The 24,898-nt window shown below is 43.6% G+C and overlaps 1 non-coding gene across 1 annotated transcript; it reads right to left on the bottom strand.

Annotated features, from left to right (window-relative positions):
* Positions 1–23,795: 23,795 nt before the first annotated feature.
* On the bottom strand, positions 23,796–23,934 carry LOC120975109 (small nucleolar RNA Z247). Its single transcript, XR_005770947.1, has one exon. It is a non-coding gene; the product is annotated as a small nucleolar RNA Z247 (small nucleolar RNA).
* Positions 23,935–24,898: the final 964 nt, after the last annotated feature.

The raw sequence follows: 24,898 nt of genomic DNA, 5'->3' as shown, positions 1-24,898 counted from the left end.
GCGGTGGAAAAAGTGTTTCATGGCTCTCCCCGAAGGTTTCAGGGTATAAGAGTATATATAGGCGAAAGAAGTAGGTCGGTTGAGCTGCGAGGGGCCCATGAGGGTGGGGGCGCGCCTACCCCCTGGGCGCGCCCTCCTACCTCGTGGCCGCCTCGTTGCTTCCTTGACGTCCACTCCAAGTCTCCTGGATTGTGTTTGTTCCAAAAACGATCCTCACGAAGGTTTCATTCCGTTTGATATTCCTTTTTTGTGAAACACTGAAATAGGAAAAAAAAACAGCAATTTGCACTCGGCTTTCGGTTAATAGGTTAGTCCCAAAAATAATATAAAAAGGTATATTAAAGCCCATTAAACATCCAAAACAGATAATATAATAGCATGGAACAATAAAAAATTATAGATACGTTGGAGACGTATCAGTATGCTCCTATAATACCACGGTTGAAACGTCTGTTCAGAAACGAAGAGCATGCCAAGTCGATGCGATGGCACAGAGAGGACCGTAAGAAAGACGGGAAGTTGAGAGCACCCGCTGACGGGTCGCAGTGGAGGAAATCGAGAGAAAGTACCATGCTGAGTTTGTAGGTGACCCAAGGAACGTATGGTTTGGTTTAAGTGCGGATGGCATTAATCCTTTGGGGGAGCAGAGCAGCAATCACAACACCTGGCCCATGACTCTATGTATGTATAACCTTCCTCCTTGGATGTACATGAAGCGGAAGTTCATTATGATGCCAGTTCTCATCGAAGGCCCTAAGCAACCCGGCAACGACGTTGATGTGTACCTAAGGCCATTAGTTGAAGAACTTTTACAGCTGTGGAATGGAAACGGTGTACGTGTGTGGGATGAGCACAAACAGGAGGAATTTAACCTACACGTGTTGCTATTTGTAACCATCAACGATTGGCCCGCTCTCAGTAACCTTTTAGGACAAACAAACAAGGGATACCACGCATGCACGCACTGTTTAGCTGACACCGAAAGTATATACTTGGACAAATGGAGGAAGAATGTGTACCTGGGCCATCGTCGATTTCTTCCGACCAACCATCAATTTCGAAAGAAAGGCAAGCATTTCAAAGGCGAGGCAGATCACCGAAATAAGCCCGCCATGCGTACCGGTGATCACGTACTTGCTATGGTCAATGATTTACACATAATCTTTGGAAAGGGTCCCGACGGACTATCTGTTCTGAATGATGCTGAGGGACGCACACCCATGTGGAAGAAGAAATCTATATTTTGGGACCTACCCTACTGGAAAGACCTAGAGGTCCGCTCTTCAATCGACGTGATGCACGTGATGAAGAACCTTTGCGTGAACCTGCTAGGCATCTTGGGTGTGTATGGGAAGACAAAAGATACACCGGAGGCACGGGAGGACCTGCAACGTTTGCACGAAAAAGACGGCATGCCTTCAAAGCAGTATGAAGGTCCTGCCAGCTACTCTCTTACCAAAGAAGAAAAGGAAATCTTCTTTGAATGCCTGCTCAGTATGAAGGTCCCGTCTGGCTTCTCGTTGAATATAAAGGGAATAATAAATATGCCAGAGAAAAAGTTCCAGAACCTAAAGTCTCATGGCTGCCACGTGATTATGACACAACTGCTTCCGGTTGCATTGAGGGGGCTTCTACCGGAAAACGTCCGATTAGCCATTGTGAAGCTATGTGCATTCCTCAATGCAATCTCTCAGAAGGTTATCGATCCAGAAATCATAAAAACAGAAAAAGAAGAACCTTGATACTAAACCAGATCGAACAAGGGATCTTTTTGGAAATGGGAAGATCTAGGATAGGCAGCCAACCTCCTGGAAAGAGCGATGTGCATAGACCGGGTGAGTAGGGATGCAGCTCCGTGGACCGCTCGTCGGGCCTGATAGGTGGTGGTATCACACCCTTCTCGAAGGCTAAGGAGTGATGTGGCGCAATGTCTTGTCAGTTTCGAGCTGGTGTTCCCACCATCCTTCTTCAATATCATGACGCACGTCCTAGTTCATCTAGTCGACGAGATTTTCATTCTGGGCCCCGTATTTCTACACAATATGTTCCCCTTTGAGAGGTTCATGGGAGTCCTAAAGAAATATGTCCGTAACCGCGGTAGACCAGAAGGAAGCATCTCCATGGGCCATCAAACGGAGGATGTCATTGGGTTTTGTGTTGACTTCATTCTTGGCCTTAAGAAGATTGGTCTCCCTAAATCACGGTATGAGGGGAGACTGACTGGAAAAGGCACGCTTGGAGGGGACTTGATACGTCTCCAATGTATCTATAATTTTTGATTGCTCCATGCTATATTATCTACTGTTTTGGACATTATTGGGCTTTATTATTCACTTTTATATTATTTTTGGGACTAACCTATTAACCAGAGGCCCAGCCCAGAATTGCTGTTTTTTTGCCTATTTCAGAGTTTCGCAGAAAAGGAATATCAAACGGAGTCCAAACGGAATGAAACCTTTGGGAACGTGATTTTTAGGAAGAATATGATCCAGGAGACTTGGACCCTACGTCAAGAAACAAAAGAGGATGCCACGAGGTAGGGGGCGCGCCTACCCCCCAGGGCGCGCCCTCCACCCTCGTGGGCCCCCTGTTGCTCCACCGACGTACTCCTTCCTCCTATATATACCTACGTACCCCCAAACGATCAGAACAGGAGCCAAAAACCTAATTCCACTGCCGCAACCTTCTGTACCCACGAGATCCCATCTTGGGGCCTGTTCTGGAGCTCCGCCGGAGGGGGCATCCATCACGGAGGGCTTCTACATCATCACCATAGCCTCTCCGATGAAGTGTGAGTAGTTTACCTCAGACCTTCGGGTCCATAGTTAGTAGCTAGATGGCTTCTTCTCTCTTTTTGGATCTCAATACAATGTTCTCCCCCTCTCTCGTGGAGATCTATTCGATGTAATCTTCTTTTTGCGGTGTGTTTGTTGAGACCGATGAATTGTGGGTTCATGATCAAGATTATCTATGAGCAATATTTGAATCTTCTCTGAATTCTTTTATGTATGATTGGTTATCTTTGCAAGTCTCTTCGAATTATCAGTTTGGTTTGGCCTACTAGATTGATCTTTCTTACAATGGGAGAAGTGCTTAGCTTTGGGTTCAATCTTGCGGTGTCCTTTCCCAGTGACAGTAGGGGCAGCAAGGCACGTATTGTATTGTTGCCATCGAGGATAACAAGATGTTTTTTTATCATATTGCATGAATTTATCCCTTTACATCATGTCATCTTGCTTAAGGCGTTACTCTGTTTTCATGAACTTAATACTCTAGATGCATGCTGGATAGCGGTCGATGAGTGGAGTAATAGTAGTAGATGCAGGCAGGAGTCGGTCTACTTGTCTCGGACGTGATGCCTATATACATGATCATACCTAGATACTCTCATAACTATGCTCAATTCTGTCAATTGCTCAACAGTAATTCTTTCACCCACCGTAGAATACTTATGCTCTTGAGAGAAGCCACTAGTGAAACCTATGGCCCCCGGGTCTATCTTCATCATATTAATCTTCCAACACTTAGTTATTTCCTTTGCTTTTTACTTTGCTTTTTATTTTACTTTGCATCTTTATCATAAAAATACCAAAAATATTATCCTATCATATCTATCAGATCTCACTCTGGTAAGTGACCGTGAAGGGATTGACAACCCCTTATCGCGTTGGTTGCGAGGATTTATTTGTTTTGTGTAGGTACGAGGGACTCGCGCGTAGCCTCCTACTGGATTGATACCTTGCTTCTCAAAAACCGAGGGAAATACTTACGCTACTTTGCTGCATCACCCTTTCCTCTTCAAGGGAAAACCAACGCAGTGCTCAAGAGGTAGCAAGAAGGATTTCTGGCGCCGTTGCCGGGGAGGCTTACGCGAAGTCAAGTCAAGATTTGACTCCCGACAACAAGCCATTTCTGGCGCCGTTGCCGGGGAGTCTATGCAAAAGTCAACATACCAAGTACCCATCACAATCCCTTATCTCCCGCATTACATTATTTGCCATTTGCCTCTCGTTTTCCTCTCCCCCACTTCACCCTTGCCGTTTTATTCGCCCTCTCTTTTTCTGTTTGCCTCTTCTTCGCTTGCTTTTTGTTTGCTCGTGTGTCGGATTGCTTGTTTGTCGTGATGACTCTACCTAGATTTGGTGATCTTCACCTTAAAAGGTTAGAAGAGATCGAAAGCAACGTCAGAAGTTTTATGGTTTTGCAATTTGAGTATAATAATTTCTTCAGAAACGAGCTTAAGGAACAAAAAAGTTTTATGAGTTATATGAATAAAGAGCTCGATGATATGTCTAAAGAATTTGACGGTTTGAGATCCCAAATTGCTCGTCTTGAGAAGTTGATAGCCGAAATATCGGATAAGCAGGCTACCTTAGTTAATAAGATGGCCGCTAAACCGGATTTCTATGAAAATAAAGATGAAGATCTAAAGGTTATTGATGTGTCCCCTATTAAATCTTTGTTTTGCAATATGAATCTTGATAATGATGGGACTGAATATGATCCACCTTTACCTAGAAGGCGTTCCAAAAATTCAGAGTTTTTAGATCTTGATGCTAAAATTGATAAAAGTGGGATTGAAGAAATCAAAACCCTAGATGTTAAACCCACTATTTTGGATTTCAAGGAATTTAATTATGAAAATTGCTCTTTGATAGATTGTATTTCCTTGTTGCAATCCGTGCTAAATTCTCCTCATGCTTATAGTCAAAATAAAGTTTTTACCAAACATATCGTTGATGCTTTGATGCAATCTTATGAAGAAAAACTTGAGTTGGAAGTTTCTATCCCTAGAAAACTTTATGATGAGTGGGAACCTACTATTAAAATTAAGATTAAGGATCATGAGTTCTACGCTTTGTGTGATTTGGGTGCTAGTGTTTCCACTATTCCCAAAACTTTGTGCAATTTGCTAGATTTCCGTGATTTTGATGATTGCTCTCTAAACTTGCACCTTGCGGATTCCACTATTAAGAAACATATGGGAAGAATTAATGATGTTCTTATTGTTGCAAATAGGAATTATGTGCCCGTAGATTTTATCGTTCCTGATATAGATTGCAATCCTTCATGTCCTATTATTCTTGATAGACCTTTCCTTAGAACGATTGGTGCAATTATTGATATGAAGGAAGGGAATATTAGATTTCAATTTCCATTAAAGAAAGTCATGGAACACTTCCCTAGGAATAAAATAAAATTAACATATGAATCTATCATGAGAGCCACTTATGGATTACCCACCAAAGATGGCAATACCTAGATCTATCCTTACTTTTATGCCTAGCTAGGGGCGTTAAACGATAGCGCTTGTTGGGAGGCAACCCAATTTTATTTTTAGTTTTTTTGCTTTTGATTCTGTTTAGGAATAAATATTTGTTCTAGCCTCTGGTTATATGTGTTTTTATGTTTTAATTAGTGTTTGTGCCAAGTTAAACCTATAGGATCTTCTTGGAAGATAGTTATTTGATCTTGCAGAAATTTCCAGAAACTTTCTGTTCACGAAAACAATTGTTAAAAATCACTAGAACGTGATAAAATATTGATTCCAATTGATGCTAAACAATAAACAAATTTCCTAGGTCTTCCTATTTTGGCTGATTTTCTGGAGTTCCAGAAGTTTGCGTTAGTTGCAGATTACTACAGACTGTTCTGTTTTTGACAGATTCTGTTTTTCGTGTGTTGTTTGCTTATTGTGATGAATCTATGGCTAGTAAAATAGTTTATAAACAATAGAGAAGTTGGAATACAGTAGGTTTAATACCAATATAAATAAATAATGAGTTCATTATAGTACCTTGAAGTGGTCTTTTGTTTTCTTTCGCTAACGGAGCTCACGAGATTTTCTGTTAAGTTTTGTGTTGTGAAGGTTTCAAGTTCTGGGTGAAAGATTTGATGGATTATGGAACAAGGAGTGGCAAGAGCCTAAGCTTGGGGATGCCCAAGGCACCCCCAAGATAATCTAAGGGCACCATAAAGCCAAAGCTTGGGGATGCCCCGAAAGGCATCCCCTCTTTCGTCTACTTCCATCGGTAACTTTACTTGGGGCTATATTTTTATTCACCACATGATATGTGTTTTGCTTGGAGCGTCTTGTATGATATGAGTCTTTGCTTTTTAGTTTACCACAATCATCCTTGCTGTACACACCTTTTGAGAGAGCCATACATGATTTGGAATTTGTTAGAATACTCTATGTGCTTCGCTTATATCTTTTGAGTTATATAGTTTTGCTCTAGTGCTTCACTTATACCTTTTAGAGCATGGTGGTGGATTTGTTTTATAGAAACTATTGATCTCTCATGCTTCACTTAGATTATTTTGAGAGTCTTAAATAGCATGGTAATTTGCTTAAATAATCCTAATATGCTTGGTATTCAAGATTAATCAAAACTTTCTTATGAGTGTGTTGAATACTAAGAAAACTTTGATGCTTGATAATTGTTTTGAGATATAAATATGGTGATATTAGAGTCATGCTAGTTGAGTAGTTGTGAATTTGAGAAATACTTGCATTAAAGTTTGTGATTCCCATAGCATGCACGTATGGTGAACCGTTATGTGATGAAGTCGGAGCATGATTTATTTATTAATTGTCTTCCTTATGAGTGGCGGTCGGGGACGAGCGATGGTCTTTTCCTACCAATCTATTGTAACACCCCGCATGTAACTTGCCATATTTGTAACTCCGACTCTTGCCATTTCCGGCTATGTGTCATGTTTTTCCCTCCGTTGTCGGGTTTTGTCTTTCGTTTTGTATTTTGTCATGTCATGCATTTTCATATCATGTCGTCATGTGCATTGCATTTGCATACGTGTTCGTCTCATGCATCCGAGCATTTCCCCCGTTGTCCGTTTTCCAATCCGGCGCTCCTATGTCCTCCGGTGCACCCCTCTTGTTTTCTTTCGTGTGCGGGTGTCAAACTTTCTCGCAATGGACCGAGGCTTGTCAAGTGGCCTTAATATACCACCCGGAGACTACCGATCAAGTTTCGTTCCATTCGGAGGTCGTTTGATACTCCAACGGTTAACCGGGCATCCGCAATGTCCATTTGAGTGTCCAGCAAAACCCCCCTCAAAAACCAGCCCAAAACCCACCAAACTCTCTTCCATGCTCTAGGTCGTTCGATAACGATCGTGTGGGCGAAAACCGCACCTCATTTGGAGCCTCCTAGCTCCCTCTACCTATAAGTATGTGGGCATCCCGAAAAACGAATCACAGATCAACCCTAGAAAATTTCCTCTCCACGGGCGGACGCGTCCAGCGCCCGCCGGACAACCGCGCCGCCCACCGCAGCCACTCGGACGCCGCCATGTGGCATCCGGCCACCTCCCTCCGCCGCGGCCCGCTCGGCCCACGGGAGGCCCTCCCGGCCCAGCCGCCGCCGCGCGCCTGCCCCGCCGCCTCGCGCCGCGCCGCCGCCCTTGCGCCTCGCCGACGCCGCCACGGCCGCCCGCCGGCCCGCCGGCCTGCCCGCCGTCCGCCGACCCGCCGGCCGGACCCGCCGCCGCCTCGGGCCGCGCCCCTCCACCGGAGCCCGAGCCCCGGCCGGCCTCCTCTCCGGCTTCTCCTCCCCTCCCGCCGGCGAGCCGCGCCGCCGCCCCGGCGATCTCCCTCGAAGGCTCAGCCCCGATCGGATCTGGTAGCCCCGTTGACTTTTCTCGTACCCCCTCAAATCCTCTAAGTCCTCAGATTTTCTCAGCATATGCACTTGTTCGTGTTACTATAACTCCGTGCATGTAGCTGTGATTCGCGCGTGTAATATGTCAAATTGTTCGCCTCGTGATGCTCTTCATTTTGTTAAATTGCACCATGTTCATTAGAGGTCATCTTGATGCCCAAATCTCTGTTGGAAGAGGGCTAATTGCTGTTATTCTCTGGTTCTTATCAGAACTTGGAGATTTATCATTTTTGTATCATTTATTCTGTGCATCTTATGAGCATGAGATCTACATGTATTTTGAAGTATGCCATGCCATCTTTCCAAGGGTGTATGCCATGTTTTTTTGTGATCTCTGTGGTGACTAGCACAAGCATGCAAAGTAGGCCCCGTAATATTTCTGATTTCAGGGACAGTGATTTCTGTAAGTCCTTGTCTACTGTAATTTTGTTGCCATGTAAACTTGATGCTACAGGGAGATCCATGCGTATTTTGGAGATGTTCAGTAAGGATGTTTTGTAGATATAGTTGTAATTGATCCATTCCCGGAATTGGTTGCAATTAGGGAGTGCCGTAGCATGACTCAATCTTGCTCTACTTTTGCTATAAAATATTTCTGGCAGATTCTTAACATGATATGCAATTTTGCCAAGCTTATTGTAGTTGATCCATACATGCTATGCAATTGTTCTTGCCATGGTTAGCTTCATAAACATTCCATATTGCTGTAGGTATGCTTGGTTTGTCATGCATTGCTCTGTAGTGAGTGCATCAAGCTCACAAAGAGGCCTATATATTATTATTTCTGCCATGCTCTGTTTTCTGCCAAGTCTGAAACCTGATAACGAAACTTGCTATGTTTACATGCTTGCCATCATATCTTCTGGTCCTTTTTGGCTTAAGGTCAGTAAGGGACTTTTGACATGTGCATCTAGTAGAACACTTCCATGCCTTGTTTTGCTATGTTAAGTTCCTGTAGTATGTTGATTTCGTGCTCTGAACATTGCTACCTGATGCTGTTTTCTGCCATGCCCAGTTTTTCTCTAAGTCTGTGAACCTGTAATCTTTTGCACTTTTGCCATGCTTGTTTGAGCTTGATATTTTGTGATCTGGCCGTAGCTCAGTGTTCATCTTTTGTTAAGCATCTCCTGTAGATTACTGCCATGTGCTTTGTTGCTATGTTGGGGTGTTGTAGCATTGTTTCTTGTTGCATTTTAAGTGCTATCTTGCTGTTAATCGCAGATTAGTGTCATTCTTGTTATGCTTGCCATTTGCAAACCGTGCATCCGTTTCCGGTGATCTTTATATCGATTTCGACCGAAATCATCTCATCTTTCCAGTGGCATGCTTGGTTTGCCAAGTTACTGCCATGTTCATCATTTTCCTTCCGGAGCACGCATATGCATCGCATATCATATCTTGCATATCATACATGTTTTGCATCATGTTGCTTGTGCAGTTCTCGTTGTTGATTGTGGTTCCGTTTGTTTGTGTTCTTGTCTTGGGTAGAGCCGGGAGATGAGTGCGTGAACGAGGAACCTGTCGAGTACGTTTACGAGGATCAAGCTTTCGACAACTCTGAGAATCTTGCAGGCAAGATGACCACCCCTCGAAATCACTTCTATCTTTGCTATGCTAGTTGTTCGCTCTATTGCCATGCTCCGCTACCTATCACTTGCTATATCATGTCTCCCATTTTAGCCATGTCAGCCCCTAACCATCCTTTCCTAGCAAACCATTGTTTGGCTAAGTTACCGCTTTTGCTCAGCCCCTCTTATAGCGTTGCTAGTTGCAGGTGAAGTTGAAGTTGTTCCATGTAGGATCATGGATATGTTGGGATATCACAATATCTCTTATTTAATTAATGCATCTTTATATATTTTGGTAAAGGGTGGAAGGCTCGGCCTTATGCCTGGTGTTTTGTTCCACTCTTGCCGCCCTAGTTACTGTTATACCGGGATTATGTTCCTTGAGTTTGCGTTCCTTACTCGGTCGGGTGATTTATGGGACCCCCTTGACAGTTCGCCTTGAATAAAACTCCTCCAGCAAGGCCCAACTTCGGGATTTGTCGGCATATTCGGGCGGCTTTGCTGGTCTTGTTTTACCATTGTCGAGATGTCTTGTAAACCGGCATTCCGAGACTGATCGGGTTTTTCCGGGAGAAGGTTTATCCTTCGTTGACCGTGAGAGCTTATGATGGGCTAAGTTGGGACACCCCTGCAGGGTATTATCTTTCGAAAGCCGTGCCCGCGGTTATGAGCCAGATTGGAATTTGTTAATGTCCGGTTGTAGAGAACTTGTCACTTGACCCAATTAAAATACATCAACTGCGTGTGTAGCCGTGATGGTCTCTTCTCGGCGGGGTCCGGGAAGTGAACACGGTCTGTGTTATGAATGACGTAAGTAGGTGTTCAGGATCACCTCTTGGTCATTGCTAGATGACGTCCGTTCCGTTGCTTCTCTTCTCGCTCTCTTTTGCGCAAGTTAGCCACCATATATGCTTTTGCCGCTGCAGCTCCACCTCTTTACGCCATCCCTTCCTACTAGCTTAAATAGTCTTGATCTCGCGGGTGTGAGATTGCTGAGTCCCCGTGACTCACAGATTCTACCAAAACAATTGCAGGTGCCGACGATGCCAGTGCAGATGATGGCGTCGATCTCAAGTGGGAGTTCGACGAGGAACGTGGTCGTTACTATGTGTCTTTCCCTGATGATCAGTAGTGGAGCCCAGTCGGGACGATCGGGGATCTAGCATTTGGGGTTGTCTTATTTTCATCTGGATTTTGACCGTAGTCGGTCTATATGCTTGTATTTTGGATGATGTATGATTAATATTTATGTATTGTGTGAAGTGGCGATTGTAAGCCAACTCTTTATCCCTTTCTTGTTCATTACATGGGATTGTGTGAAGATGACCCTTCTTGTGACAAAACCACTATGCGGTTATGCCTCTAAGTCGTGCCACGACACGTGGGAGATATAGCCGCATCGTGGCGTTACATCTATCCCCCTAGGAGCATGCGCGTAATACTTTGCCTTGATAACTTGTAGATTTTTGCAATAAGTATATGAGTTCTTTATGACTAATGTTGAGTCCATGGATTATACGCACTTTCTTCCTTCCACCATTGCTAGCCTCTCTAATACCGCGCACTTTTCGCCGGTATCATACACCCACCATAAACCTTCCTCAAAACAGCCACCATACCTACCTATCATGGCATTTCCATAGCCATTCCGAGATATATTGCCATGCAACTTTCCACCGTTCCGTTTATTATGACACGCTCCATTATTGTCATATTGCTTAGCATGATCATGTAGTTGACATCGTATTTGTGGCAAAGCCACCGTTCATAATTCTTTCATACATGTCACTCTTGATTCATTGCATATCCCGATACACCGCCGGAGGCATTCATATAGAATCATATTTTGTTCTAAGTATCGAGTTGTAATTGATGAGTTGTAAGAAAATAAAAGTGTGATGATCTTCATTTTTAGAGCATTGTCCCAAGTGAGGAAAAGGATGATGGAGACTATGATTCCCCCACAAGTCGGGATGAGACTCCGTACGAAAAATAAAAAATATAAAAATAAAAAAAGAGGCCATAAAAAAAAGAGAAAGGCCCAAATATAAAAAAATGAGAGAAAAAGAGAGAAGGGACAATGTTACTATCCTTTTACCACACTTGTGCTTCAAAGTAGCACCATGATCTTCATGATAGAGAGTCTCCTATGTTGTCACTTTCATATACTAGTGGGAATTTTTCATTATAGAACTTGGCTTGTATATTCCAATGATGGGCTTCCTCAAAATGCCCAAGGTCTTTGTGAGCAAGCGAGTTGGATGCACACCCACTTAGTTTCTTTTGTCGATCTTTCATATACTTATAGCTCTAGTGCATCCGTTGCATGGTAGTCCCTACTCACTCACATTGATATATATTGATGGGCATCTCCATAGCCCGTTGATATGCCTAGTTGATGTCAGACTATCTTCTCCCTTTTTGTCTTCTCCACAACCACCATTCTATTCCACATATAGTGCTATGTCCATGGCTCACGCTCATGTATTGCGTGAAGATTAAAAAAGTTTGAAAATGTCAAAAGTATGAAACAATTGCTTGGCTTGTCATCGGGGTTGTGCATGATTTAAATACTTTGTGTGGTGAAGATAGAGCATACCTAGTCTATATGATTTTGTAGGGATAACTTTCTTTGGCCATGTTATTTTGAGAAGACATAATTACTTTGTTAGTATGCTTGAAGTATTATTATTTTTTATGTCAATATTAAACTTTTGTCTTGAATCTTTCGGATCTGAATATTCATACCACAATTAAGAAGAATTACATTGAAATTATGCCAAGTAGCACTCCGCATCAAAAATGCTGTTTTTATCATTTACCTACTCGAGGACGAGCAGGAATTAAGCTTGGGGATGCTTGATACGTCTCCAACGTATCTATAATTTTTGATTGCTCCATGCTATATTATCTACTTTTTTGGACATTATTGGGCTTTATTATTCACTTTTATATTATTTTTGGGACTAACCTATTAACCGGAGGCCTAGCCCAGAATTGCTGTTTTTTGCCTATTTCAGAGTTTCGCAGAAAAGGAATATCAAACGGAGTCCAAACAAAATGAAACCTTCGGGAACGTGATTTTTAGGAAGAATATGATCCAGGAGACTTGGACCCTACGTCAAGAAACAAAAGAGGAGGCCACGAGGTAGGGGGGGCGCGCCTACCCCCCCCCCCCCCCAGGGCGCGCCCTCCACCCTCGTGGGCCCCCTGTTGCTCCACCGACATATTCCTTCCTCCTATATATACCTACGTACCCCCAAATGATCAGAACAGGAGCCAAAAACCTAATTCCACCGCCGCAACCTTCTGTACCCATGAGATCCCATCTTGGGGCCTGTTTCGGAGCTCCGCCGGAGGGGCCATCCATCACGGAGGGCTTCTACATCATCACCATTGCCTCTCCGATGAAGTGTGAGTAGTTTACCTCAGACCTTCGGGTCCATACTTAGTAGCTAGATGGCTTCTTCTCTCTTTTTGGATCTCAATACAATGTTCTCCCCCTCTCTCGTGGAGATCTATTCGATGTAATCTTCTTTTTGCGGTGTGTTTGTTGAGACCGATGAATTGTGGGTTTATGATCAAGATTATCTATGAACAATATTTGAATCTTCTCTGAATTCTTTTATGTATGATTGGTTATCTTTGCAGGTCTCTTCGAATTATCAGTTTGGTTTGGCCTACTAGATTATCTTTCTTGCAATGGGAGAAGTGCTTAGCTTTGGGTTCAATCTTGCGGTGTCCTTTCCCAGTGACAGTAGGGGTAGCAAGGCACGTATTGTATTGTTGCCATCGAGGATAACAAGATGGGGTTTTTATCATATTGCATGAATTTATCCCTCTACATCATGTCATCTTGCTTAAGGCGTTACTCTGTTTTCATGAACTTAATACTCTAGATGCATGCTGGATAGCGGTCGATGAGTGGAGTAATAGTAGTAGATGCAGGCAGGAGTCGGTCTACTTGTCTCGGACCTGATGCCTATATACATGATCATACCTAGATACTCTCATAACTATGCTCAATTCTGTCAATTGCTCAACAGTAATTCGTTCACCCACCGTAGAATACTTATGCTCTTGAGAGAAGCCACTGGTGAAACCCATGGCCCCCGGGTCTATCTTCATCATATTAATCTTCCAACACTTAGTTATTTCCTTTGCTTTTTACTTTGCTTTTATTTTACTTTGCATCTTTATCATAAAAATACCAAAAATATTATCCTATCATATCTATCAGATCTCACTCTGGTAAGTGACCGTGAAGGGATTGACAACCCCTTATCGCGTTGGTTGCGAGCATTTATTTGTTTTGTGTAGGTACGAGGGACTCGCGCGTAGCCTCCTACTGGATTGATACCTTGGTTCTCAAAAACCGAGGGAAATACTTACGCTACTTTGCTGCATCACCCTTTCCTCTTCAAGGGAAAACCAACGCAGTGCTCAAGAGGTAGCAGGAATCAATAATATGCAGGGACAGGCATTCTTGGTCTCAAGCACACTACACAGTTCTACAAAACTCTACCTTGGTGACCCCGTATGTCGATGAACACAAGAACAGTCTGCGCTCCAAACACCCGGAGCAGTGTGGCGACTGGATTACATGTGAACACATCAGGACTTTCGGCAGTTGGTTGGAAACACGTCTCAAAGGTGACAACACTTTTTGTCATGAGTTGTACTCGTTGTCCAGGGGACCATCTTCGACTGTATTGACTTACAAAGGATACAAGATAAATGGGAATACATTTTACACGATCGCCCAAGATCAAAAGAGCACCAACCAAAACAGCGGTGTCCGCTTTGATGCAGCAACCAAGAGGGGAAGGGACACATATTATGGTTACATAGTGGACATATGGGAACTTGACTTCGGACATGCTTTTAAGGTCCCTTTGTTTAAGTGCAAATGGGTCAATCTGTCAGGAGGCGGGGTACAGGTAGACCCACAGTACAGAATGACAACAGTGGATCTGAATAATCTTGGGTACACAGACGAACCGTTCGTCCTAGCTAATGATGTGGCGCAGGTTTTCTATGTGAAGGACATGTCTACCAAACCGAGAAAAAGAAAAGATAAGGAAGCAAACACATCATACGATGAGCAAAGCGCCACATAGTTCTTTCAGGAAAAAGAGACATCGTGGGAGTGGAGGGCAAGACAGACATGTCCGAAGATTATGAAAAGTTTCATGAAATTCCTCCCTTCAAAGTCAAGGCTGACCCAAGCACCCTGATAAACGATGAATATTATCCCTGGTTACGGCGCAATAAGCAAAGGACACAAGCGAAGAAAAAGTGAAGAATTTCTCTCCACAACTATTATGATGATGCCTTTGATCTAGAATATCACTGCATTTACATGTGAAGAAATGAAATGCCTGTTGTAACAGACGAGTTTCCGTATGAAACCCTGATACTTCGAAACATATTGTCCGTTTTGTACACGAAGTGCATCCAATTTTTGCCGTAACCCTCTCAACTTTTTAGCCCATGCTATGTGGGTGAAATGATGATACCATGCCAACTTTCAACCTTTTCAGAGTTCATTTGAAATGCTTTTCAATTTCAGGGTCTTATAGCTCAAAAAAATCAGTAAATGCATGAAAAATAACAAATGAAGTCGGTTGAAAATTGATGATGTGGCTTTGAATGGTGCATTTTGAACACACAAGAAGTCTGGAGTTCAAATAAGTTCAAAAAATGAAATCCCTTTGTAACAGATGAGTTTTCGTCCGAAACCCTGATACTTCGAAAGAGATTATCCGTTTTGTACACGAATTGCATCCAGTTTTTGCCGTAACCCTCTCAACTTTTTTGCACATGCTATGTAGGTGAAATGATGATATCATGCCAACTTGCAACCTTTTGAGAGTTCATTTGAAATGCTTTTCAATTTCAGGGTGTTATAGCTCAAAAAAAAATCAGTAAATGCATGAAAAATAACAAATAAAGTCAGAAAGGGTTGAAAATTGATGATGTGGCTTTGAATGGTGCATTTTGAACACACACAAAAGTCTGGAGTTCGAATAAGTTCAAAAAAATGAAATCCCTTTGTAACAGATGAGTTTTCGTCCGAAACCCTAATACTTCGAAAGAGATTGTTCGTTTTGTACACGAAGTGCATGTAGTTTTTGTCGTAACCCTCTCGACTTTTTTCACATGCTATGTGGGTGAAATGATGATACCATGCCAACTTTCGACCTTTTCAGAGTTCATTTGAAATGCTTTTCAATTTCAGGGTCTTATAGCTATAAAAATCAGTAAATGCATGAAAAATAACAAATGAAGTCAGAAAGGATTGAAAATTGATGATGTGGCTTTGAATGGTGCATTTTGAACACACAAAAAGTCTGGAGTTCAAATGAGTTCAAAAAAATGAAATCCCTTTGTAACAGATGAGTTTCCGGATGAAACCCTGATACTTCGAAAGAGATTGTCTGTTTTGTACACGAAGTGCATCCAGTTTTTATCGTAACCCTCTACTTTTTTGCACATGCTATGTGGGTGAAATGATGATACCATGCCAAGTTTCAACCTTTTTAGAGTTCATTTTGCATTGCTTTTCAATTTCACGGTCATTTAGCTCTCTAAACAAATCAGTAAATGAATGAAAAATAACAAATGAAGTCAGAAAGGGTTGAAAGTTGATGACGTGGCTTTGAATGGTGCATACTGAATGCAAAAAATTCCAGAGTTGTAATAAGTTATTAAAAATAAAAGAGAGGTGCAATGCTCACCTGCACGTTGCTTAGCTTCAGGTCTTGAGAAACTGCACATAGCTCCGTGCAGTCTACACCATTTCAAGGCCTGAAGCTAAGCAACGTGTAGGTGAGCATTGTGCCTCTCCTTCATCGTCTCTGCACTCAGGGCTTATAAACCGCTGCGAGTGCCTCTCGCTTGGCAAGGTGGGACTAAAAAACAACTGCAGAAAGAATCAACTAAATAACTCTATTACCGGTTCATGCCATGAACCGGTACTAAAGGTGCTCGTGGAGCCCCAGCCTTAGAACCGGTACTAAATGAAATGCCTTTGTAACAGCCTTAGAACCGGTACTAAAGAAATCAACTAAAAAGCTTTTATAAACCTCTAGTATTATTGAAACTAAAATTATATAAAATTTATGCAACTAAAATTATCAAAGTATTTTATGTTCAAAACATTAAAAGAAAAAGAATTTTCATAAAATAAATAAATAAAGCAAAAAATATAATAAAATAAATAAGTAGAAATGATGTCTACTACACAACCTTCTTCTTGTAGACGTTGTTGGGCCTCCAAGTGCAGAGGTTTGTAGGGCAGTAGCAAATTTCCCTCAAGTGGATGACCTAAGGTTTATCAATCCGTGGGAGGCGTAGGATGAAGATGGTCTCTCTCAAGCAACCCTGCAACCAAATAACAAAGAGTCTCTTGTGTCCCCAACACACCCAATACAATGGTAAATTGTATAGGTGCACTAGTTCGGCGAAGAGATGGTGATACAAGTGCAATTTGGATGATAGATATAGGTTTTTGTAATCTGAAAATATAAAAACAGCAAGGTAACTAATGATAAAAGTGAGCGTAAACGGTATTGCAATGCTAGGAAACAAGGCCTAGGGTTCATACTTTCACTAGTGCAAGTTCTCTCAACAATAATAACATAATTGGATCATATAGCTATCCCTCAACATGCAACAAAGAGTCACTCCAAAGTCACTAATAGAGGAGAACAAACGAAGAGATTATGGTAGGGTACGAAACCACCTCAAAGTTATTCTTTCGGATCGATCTATTCAAGAGTCCGTAGTAAAATAACACGAAGCTATTCTTTCCGTTGATCTATCATAGAGTTCGTACTAGAATAACACCTTAAGACACAAATCAACCAAAACCCTAATGTCACCTAGATACTCCAATGTCACCTCAAGTATCCGTGGGTATGATTATACGATATGCATCACACAATCTCAGATTCATCTATTCAACCAACACAAAGAACTTCAAAGAGTGCCCCAAAGTTTCTACCGGAGAGTCAAGACGAAAACGTGTGCCAACCCCTATGCATAGGTTCATGGGCGGAACCCGCAAGTTGATCACCAAAACATACATCAAGTGGATCACGTGATATCCCATTGTCACCACAGATAAGCACGGCAAGACATACATCAAGTGTTCTCAAATCCTTAAAGACTCAATCCGATAAGATAACTTCAAAGGGAAAACTCAATCCATTACAAGAGAGTAGAGGGGGAGAAACATCATAAGATCCAACTATAACAGCAAAGCTCGCGATACATCAAGATCGTGCCAAATCAAGAACATGAGAGAGAGAGAGCAAACACATAGCTACTGGTACATACCCTCAGCCCTGAGGGTGAACTACTCCCTCCACATCATGGAGAGCGCCGGGATGATGAAGATGGCCACCGGTGAGGGATCCCCCCTTCGGAAGGGTGCCGGAACAGGGTCCCGATTGGTTTTTGGTGGCTACAGAGGCTTGCGGCGGCGGAACTCCCGATCTATTCTGTTCCCCGATGTTTTTACGGTATATGGATATATATATATAGGTGAAAGAAGTCGGTCAGGGGAGCCACGAGGGTGGGGGCGCGCCCAGGGGGCAGGCGCGCCTCCCTGCCTCGTGGCCACCTCGAAGCTTCCCTGACATCTACTCCAAGTCTCCTGGATTGCTTCCGTTCCAAAAATAACTCTCCCGAATGTTTCATTCCGTTTGGACTCCGTTTGATATTCCTTTTCTTCGAAACACTAAAATAGGCAAGAAAACAGCAATTTGGGCTGGGCCTCCGGTTAATAGGTTAGTCCCAAAAATAATATAAAAGTGTTTAGTAAAGCCCATAAACATCCAAAACAGAATATATAATAGCATGGAGCAATCAAAAATTATAGATACGTTGGAGAGGTATCAGATGGCACCGAAACAATTGCTTTGTGTCAACAATTTTATGGGGTCACTCTCGACAGCATAATTTCCGGTAATAATCCTCGCTGCCACGCAGGGGATTATCTTCGGTGTTTGTACCAAACTCCACATGACTCCAGGGACCTGTTACTCTGTGTGCACTAGCAAACACATTAGTCCCTTGCTGTTTATGTCAACAATCTCCAAAACATAGGAAGGCAAATTATTGCACCAACAAGACAGATAATAGGTTTTGCATGTATTTAAACAACAATGGTCAGTGTACTATCAATTCCATACCATTTAATATTGACACATTAAAAGACACTAACATAATATGCCATCGTTCATATCATCAGCCAAATCAGTTAAGAAAAAGTAGAAAATGACACGGTGCAGGTGTGGGCCACTTCACAACACCACCAAATTATAGATTAAGAATACATGCATACATGTAGGGCCAAAGAACATCATTGGCTCTATTTTGATTAATGTGCATGGTAAGAATATGCAATTGGTTGTACAACTAAAATTAAAAGAACCCCATGTTACAAACATGCAATTTGATGCAAACGCTAAACTAAAAAAAGTAGAGACAATGACGCATATCAAAATCGATACTACAACAAGGTTTGAAGGCATGGGAATGGTGGACTTAACTTAGCAGTTACCACCGGCTTGTAAAGCCATTCTCCTTGTTGATGGGGGATAATTCAAGAAGTTTAACCGCAAAAACTTCTTTATAAGCATTGCCTTTATTCTATATTTTCTTAAGAGTAAATATAAATCTGACAATACTAAAACAAATAGAAGATAAGGAAGCTAATTGAGATGCCAGTGGTGCTATACAATGGAAGTAGAGCGCTACAGGGTTTATGGTGCGTCCATATTGTTGGAGTCCTATGTGGATGTCCGGACGCCCGTCAACCTGCCTTCATTTGAGTTTAAATTTGCAGGATTTCAAACGTCCGAACCAATCCGGACAATTTTGATTGCTGCCGTGTTGAACTTGCCCTAAGAAGATCGTTGCACTCAGCATCTACCAACCGAAGCCCTCGACCTTGAACCAGCACGCTCGAAGCGGAACTGTCTGCCATGTTGTCTGAGCGGTGGAGAGAAGCAACGGCACTCATCCGTAACCAGAGAACTGTGAGTGCCAGTCGGCAAAAGCCACCACAATGTCAAATTTGCTGTGGGTGGAGAATTCGTCTAGCGCTCCTCCGCCAGGGCCTTCTGTGATTGCACATTGCAGCTGGGTCATCTGGGTCGGAAGACGTCTCACCTCTTCAACCTTTTCCAGAGATAATCAAGGAGATTGAAACGCCACAGTTTGTTGGGATTATGCCATGGTTGCCGCCGATAATATCTCACTGATCAGGTTCTCATTTACGGCTCGCTTCTCTTGACCATCAGCTCTGGGGTCTCATTCTGGATCACGCTGGTTGGAGCCCTCAAACCGTGATTATTCAAACGCCCCTCCTCCCTCCATGGCTGGCCTGTAAAAACTAGGGTTGGCTGCGTTAAGCGTGATGCCTCTTGGCAGGGACGCGTTCGTGTTAATATAGGTAGAGAGATTATAAGATATGGCGCAGGTAGTTGGTTGGTTATCAACTTGTCCTCTACTCCAAGCTATACATGAGATAGCGGATATCCTAGCCAACAACCTGCGCCACAATTCACATGGATACAGACGCGTTACGTTGTCACGTTACACAACTACGGTCCTATTCTTTTAACATCGTCCCTCAATCTCAACGTATCAATGTTCAGATTGCGCTTGAAGGCCTGTAGTTGCTTCACTTGTAACAGTTTTGTGAACCCGTCAGCAACTTGATCTCCTGTTGGGATAAACTGAATATCTAGCAACTTTTGTGCAACTCTTTCTCGTACAAAATGATAATCAATCTCTATGTGTTTTGTTCTTGCATGAAATACTGGGTTTGCAGACAGATATGTTGCTCCAAGATTGTCACACCATTAGCATGACACACCTGTTCTTCCAATGCCAAGTTCATCAAGCAAAGTTTCAATCCACATTACCTCAGCTGTTGCATTTGCCAAAGATTTATATTCCGCTTCAGTGCTGGAGCGTGATACCGTAGCCTGTTTCTTTGCACTCCGGGATATAAGATTCGACCCAAGGAAGACTGCAAATCCTCCTGTAGATCTTCTGCCATCAGGGCATCCAGCCCAATCTGCATCAGAAAATGCACTCACTGTGGTTGAAGAAGACTTACACAATTTCAGCCCTGTGTTGGCACTCCCTTGGAGATACCTCAATATCCTCTTTACAGCTGTCCAATGTACAGAGGTAGGAGCATGTAAAAATTGACAGACTTTATTAACAGCAAAGGATATATCAGGTCTTGTTAGTGTCAAGTACTGAAGAGCACCAACTATACTTCTGTACTTGGTTCCTTCTTCTGGACTCAGTAATTCTCCTTCATATAATGACAACTTGCCAGTGGTAGACATAGGTGTACTGGAGGGTTTGCAATCCTTCATACCTGCACGTTTGATTACATCTTTGGCATATTTTTCCTGAGTTAGCATAATACCATCATGCAACTTTTTGACCTCAATGCCTAGGAAGTAATGTAACTCTCCTAGATCTTTAAGAGCAACCTCATTTTTCAGATTTGATAGCAATGCTGAGGTAGCCTCCTGTGAGGAGCTGGCAACAATTATGTCATCAACATAAATTAACATAAATATAATCACCTTCCCTTTCTTGAAGAAGAAAAGAGAAGTGTCACCCCATGAAGGCTTGAAACAAAGTTGCCGAAGTTTTGCACTCAATCTTGAATACCAAGCTCTAGGTGCCTGCTTTAGGCCATATAAGGCCTTGTCCAACTTGCACACATGATGTGGCTTTGAACCATTTTCAAACCCAGGTGGTTGTCTCATATAGACCTCCTCCTCGAGAACGCCATGTAAGAACGCATTCTGAACATCCAATTGGCGAAGACTCCATCCCCTGGAGACAGCAATAGACAGAACAAGCCTAATAGTAGCACTTTAACTACTGGACTAAAGGTGTCCTCATAATCAATGCCATAACATTGTGTGAAGCCCTTAGCTACTAGTCTAGCCTTATATCTATCTATTGTGCCATCAAGTCTTTTTTTTAATTTTGTATACCCATTTACAATCAATAATGTTCCTCCCTCGCTTAGGAGGGACCAAACGCCAAGTTTAGTTTTTCATAAGTGCACCATACTCTACATTCATGGCATTTTTCCAATTATCATTACCTAGAGCTTCGGTTAAATTCTGAGGCTCACGAGTAACAACAAAATTTGCAAATTTAAAGTTCTTATCATACCTGACTGTCCCATCCTTGTAAACTGTGGGTTTCAAAATACCTTTCTGTGCTCGTGTAGTCATCCGAGAAGGTGTGCCGAAGCACACAGGTTTGGTGGCCACAGAGGATCCCGATCCTGCCACACCAGAATCTACAACGTCTGTCGTGCGCTCAGACGATGTTGGATCATGCACCCATGGAACAGGAGAGTCCGGCCCTGGTGAGTCAGCTGTCGCCACGTGATCGCGGGCCGTCGTGCGGTCGCGCCCGCCATCATTACGCCGCGTAGCAGGGGACACACGACCAGTTTCACACCCAGCCGCCTCACGACAGTTGGTGCGCGGAGACAGAGAGCGGTCCGGCCCACCCGACTAGCCTGGTGACCCATGCCAGGCGTCACCCGAGGAGTGGATGTCCCCGGACCCTGGCGGGGGCGGCGTCAGAGGATCCGCCTGGGGATCCATTCCCGCGTCAGCTCCAGAATCAGCGCGACCAGGCGAATCTACCTCGTGTCCCCTGCCAGGTGTTTCTTGCTACTGCTGCATAAAATCACAAGCATTTGGAGTGCTGTTTTTTTCACCGCCATCTCCGTCAGAAGTAGGGCTATGTAACAAATGATCATCGGCATAATGTTCGTCCCCATGATAGGTTGGATTTAGTAACTCCGGATTCAAAAGGAGAATTTCTGCCCGAAGATGTGCACCGGCATTTGGGTGTAGTGTGGAGAATGGGAATACGTTTTCATCAAAAACAACATCCCTGAAGATATACACTCGCTCTATTGAAATATCAAGGCATTAAAAACCTTTGTGAAGATTGCTATATCCAAGCAAAGTGCATTGCTTCGAACGGAGTTGAAGTTTGTGCTTGTTATAGGGTCGGAGGTTAGGCCAACAAGCACACCCAAAAATCCTAAGTGAGGAATAATTGGGTTTTTCATGGAACAATCGCTCAAGAGGAGTTTCAAATTTGATAACTTTGCTAGGAAGGCGATTGATCAAATAAGTAGCAGCAATAAACGCTTCATCCCAAAACTTTAAGGGCAGTGAAGCTTGGGCAAGAAGAGACAAGCCTACTTCGACAATATGTCGATGTTTTCTTTCTGCTGATCCGTTCTGTTGATGTGCATGGGGCAAGATACATGATGAGATATTCCTATCTTGGTGAAGAAGGAGTTGAGTTTTTCATACTCCCCTCCCCAATCTGTCTGAAGAGCAAGAATTTTGCAATTAAGTTGTCGTTCAACAAGGTGCTAAAAGTCATGAAATTTTTGAAAAACTTCAGACTTGTGTTTGATCAAATAGATCCATGTGAATTTACTGAAATCATCGATGAAACTCACATAGTATTTTTTCTGCCTACTGTTTCAACAGCAGGGCCCCAAACATCAGAGAAAATAAGTTCTAAAGGAAACTTGGATTCACTTATTGATTTCGGATAAGGTAACTGGTGACTTTTACCCTTTTGACAGGCGTCACATACAAACTCATTATTGGAAAAACTAGCACAAGGGAGTTTATTTTGACTAAGAACTCTCCTGACAATGAGAGGAGATGGATGACGTAAACGTCGGTGCCATTTATCCGAAGATATTTTGGTGGCACTGAGCACCTGCTTCTGGACGTTGGATCCCTTGTGCTTGACGGGGTATAGACCACATATACCCCTGCCTCGAAGAAGTACTTCCTCGTTCCTCGTTCCTTAACAAAAAAAGAATGAGCATGAATTTCAACAAACGTATCATTGTCAAGTGCAAGGCGACTAGCAGAGATTAGGCTATTGCTAGCTTCTGGAACATGAAGGATGTTATTTAGATAAAGATCACGATCAGAGGTACGAATAGTTGAGTGACCAACATGTTCTATAGCCATACCTGACCCACTAGCAGTGTGGATTTGCTCGTTCCCAGTATAGCGGTCGCAGACGGTCAACTTCTCAAGGTCACCTGTGATGTGATCGGTGGCGCCGCTGTCAAGGTACCAGTCGGTATCCACCCCGTACTGAGGTGGTGCCAGGTTTGCCGTCCTCTCTTCTCCTCCTTGGTAGGCTTCATCACAGCGTTTCCAGTACTTCCACGCTGGATGGCCCAGTTTGCCACAGATCTGGCACTGGATCCTAGGTGCAGGGGCATTGTTGTTGTAGTTACCACCACCACCGTTGTTGTTGTAGTGGCCGCCTCCTCCTTGTCCACCGCGACCGCCAGACTTGATGTAGGGGCGGCCACGGTCACCACCGTTGTTGCCGTTGCCTCCACGGCCACGGCCACGGTCACCACGCCCGCGGCCTCTGGTGGCAGCATTGGCAGAGGATTGCGACACTCCGCCGCGGAGCTTCATCCGCGTCTCGAAGCTGATGAGCTGAGAGAACAGCTCAGGGATGGTGATCGGCTCCACTCTGGAGCACATGGCAGAGACCACAGGATCAAATTCCTCGTCCAGGCCAACGAGGATGTGGGAGATGATGTCATCATCGTCAATCTTCTTCCCTGCAGCGATGAGTTCATCACACAGAGACTTGACCTTCCCGACGTAGTCAGTGATGGAGGAGCTCCCCTTCTGCAGATTGGCAAGGGTGATGCGCACATTGACTGTCTGGGCACGAGTATGAGACGCAAGCATCTCTCCAATCGTGTTCCAGAGCTCTGCCGACGTATGACAGGTAGCGACCTGCACTAGTAGAAAACATGGCTTTGGTTGGGGCCTGGCCAGCCCATTAGTCCCGGTTCTTACACGAACCGGGACTCATGGCGGCATACGTCCTGGTTCGTGCGCCCAGGGGGCCGGCCGGGCCTCGGGAAGCATTTGTCCCGGTTCATGTGGACCCATTTGTCCTGGTTCTAGGTACGAACCGGGACCAATGGTCCTTGCTCCTGGCGCACAGCCATTGGTCCCGGTTCGTGCCTAGAACCGGGACAGAAGGGTAGCATTTAGTCCCGGTTCGAGCCACGAACCGGGACCAATGAGGTGGCTATATATACCCCCTTGCCGGCGGGCAGAACACTCCACACTGCTCTGTTTTTTGTGGCTAGCGAGGGGAGAGCTTTGTGGAGCTCTAGATCACCTCCTATGCAAATGAGGTGTTCGATGAAATGCCCGAGCCACTAGTTAAGTTGTCTCCTCTCGAAACTCGACCTCCGAGCTCCATTTTCCCTGAGATTTGTCTAGGTTTAGCGGTCCATCACGTCCCGTGCTCGTCTTCACCGCCGTCGATCGCCCGCGCCGATCTCGTCGCCGGCACCACCGTGGTGAGCCTCTTGTTCTTATCTTCTTTCTGAAAGAAAAAATATTCTTACTTTAGATAGATACTTGTCTAATTTTCTTACTTTTATTATTGCTTTTTATTATATAGTGCGATGGTTTTGGTATCCGTCCCGTCGGCCCTCGTCCTGTCTATGATTCGGACGTGGTATATATTATCTTTTTATAACTATTTGGTTCATTTATT

Source organism: Aegilops tauschii, chromosome 2, assembly GCF_002575655.3.
Source record: "Aegilops tauschii subsp. strangulata cultivar AL8/78 chromosome 2, Aet v6.0, whole genome shotgun sequence".
NCBI classification, from domain to species: domain Eukaryota; kingdom Viridiplantae; phylum Streptophyta; class Magnoliopsida; order Poales; family Poaceae; genus Aegilops; species Aegilops tauschii.
Note: the sequence above shows the minus strand (reverse complement) of the source record. Positions and strands in the feature narration are given on the sequence as shown.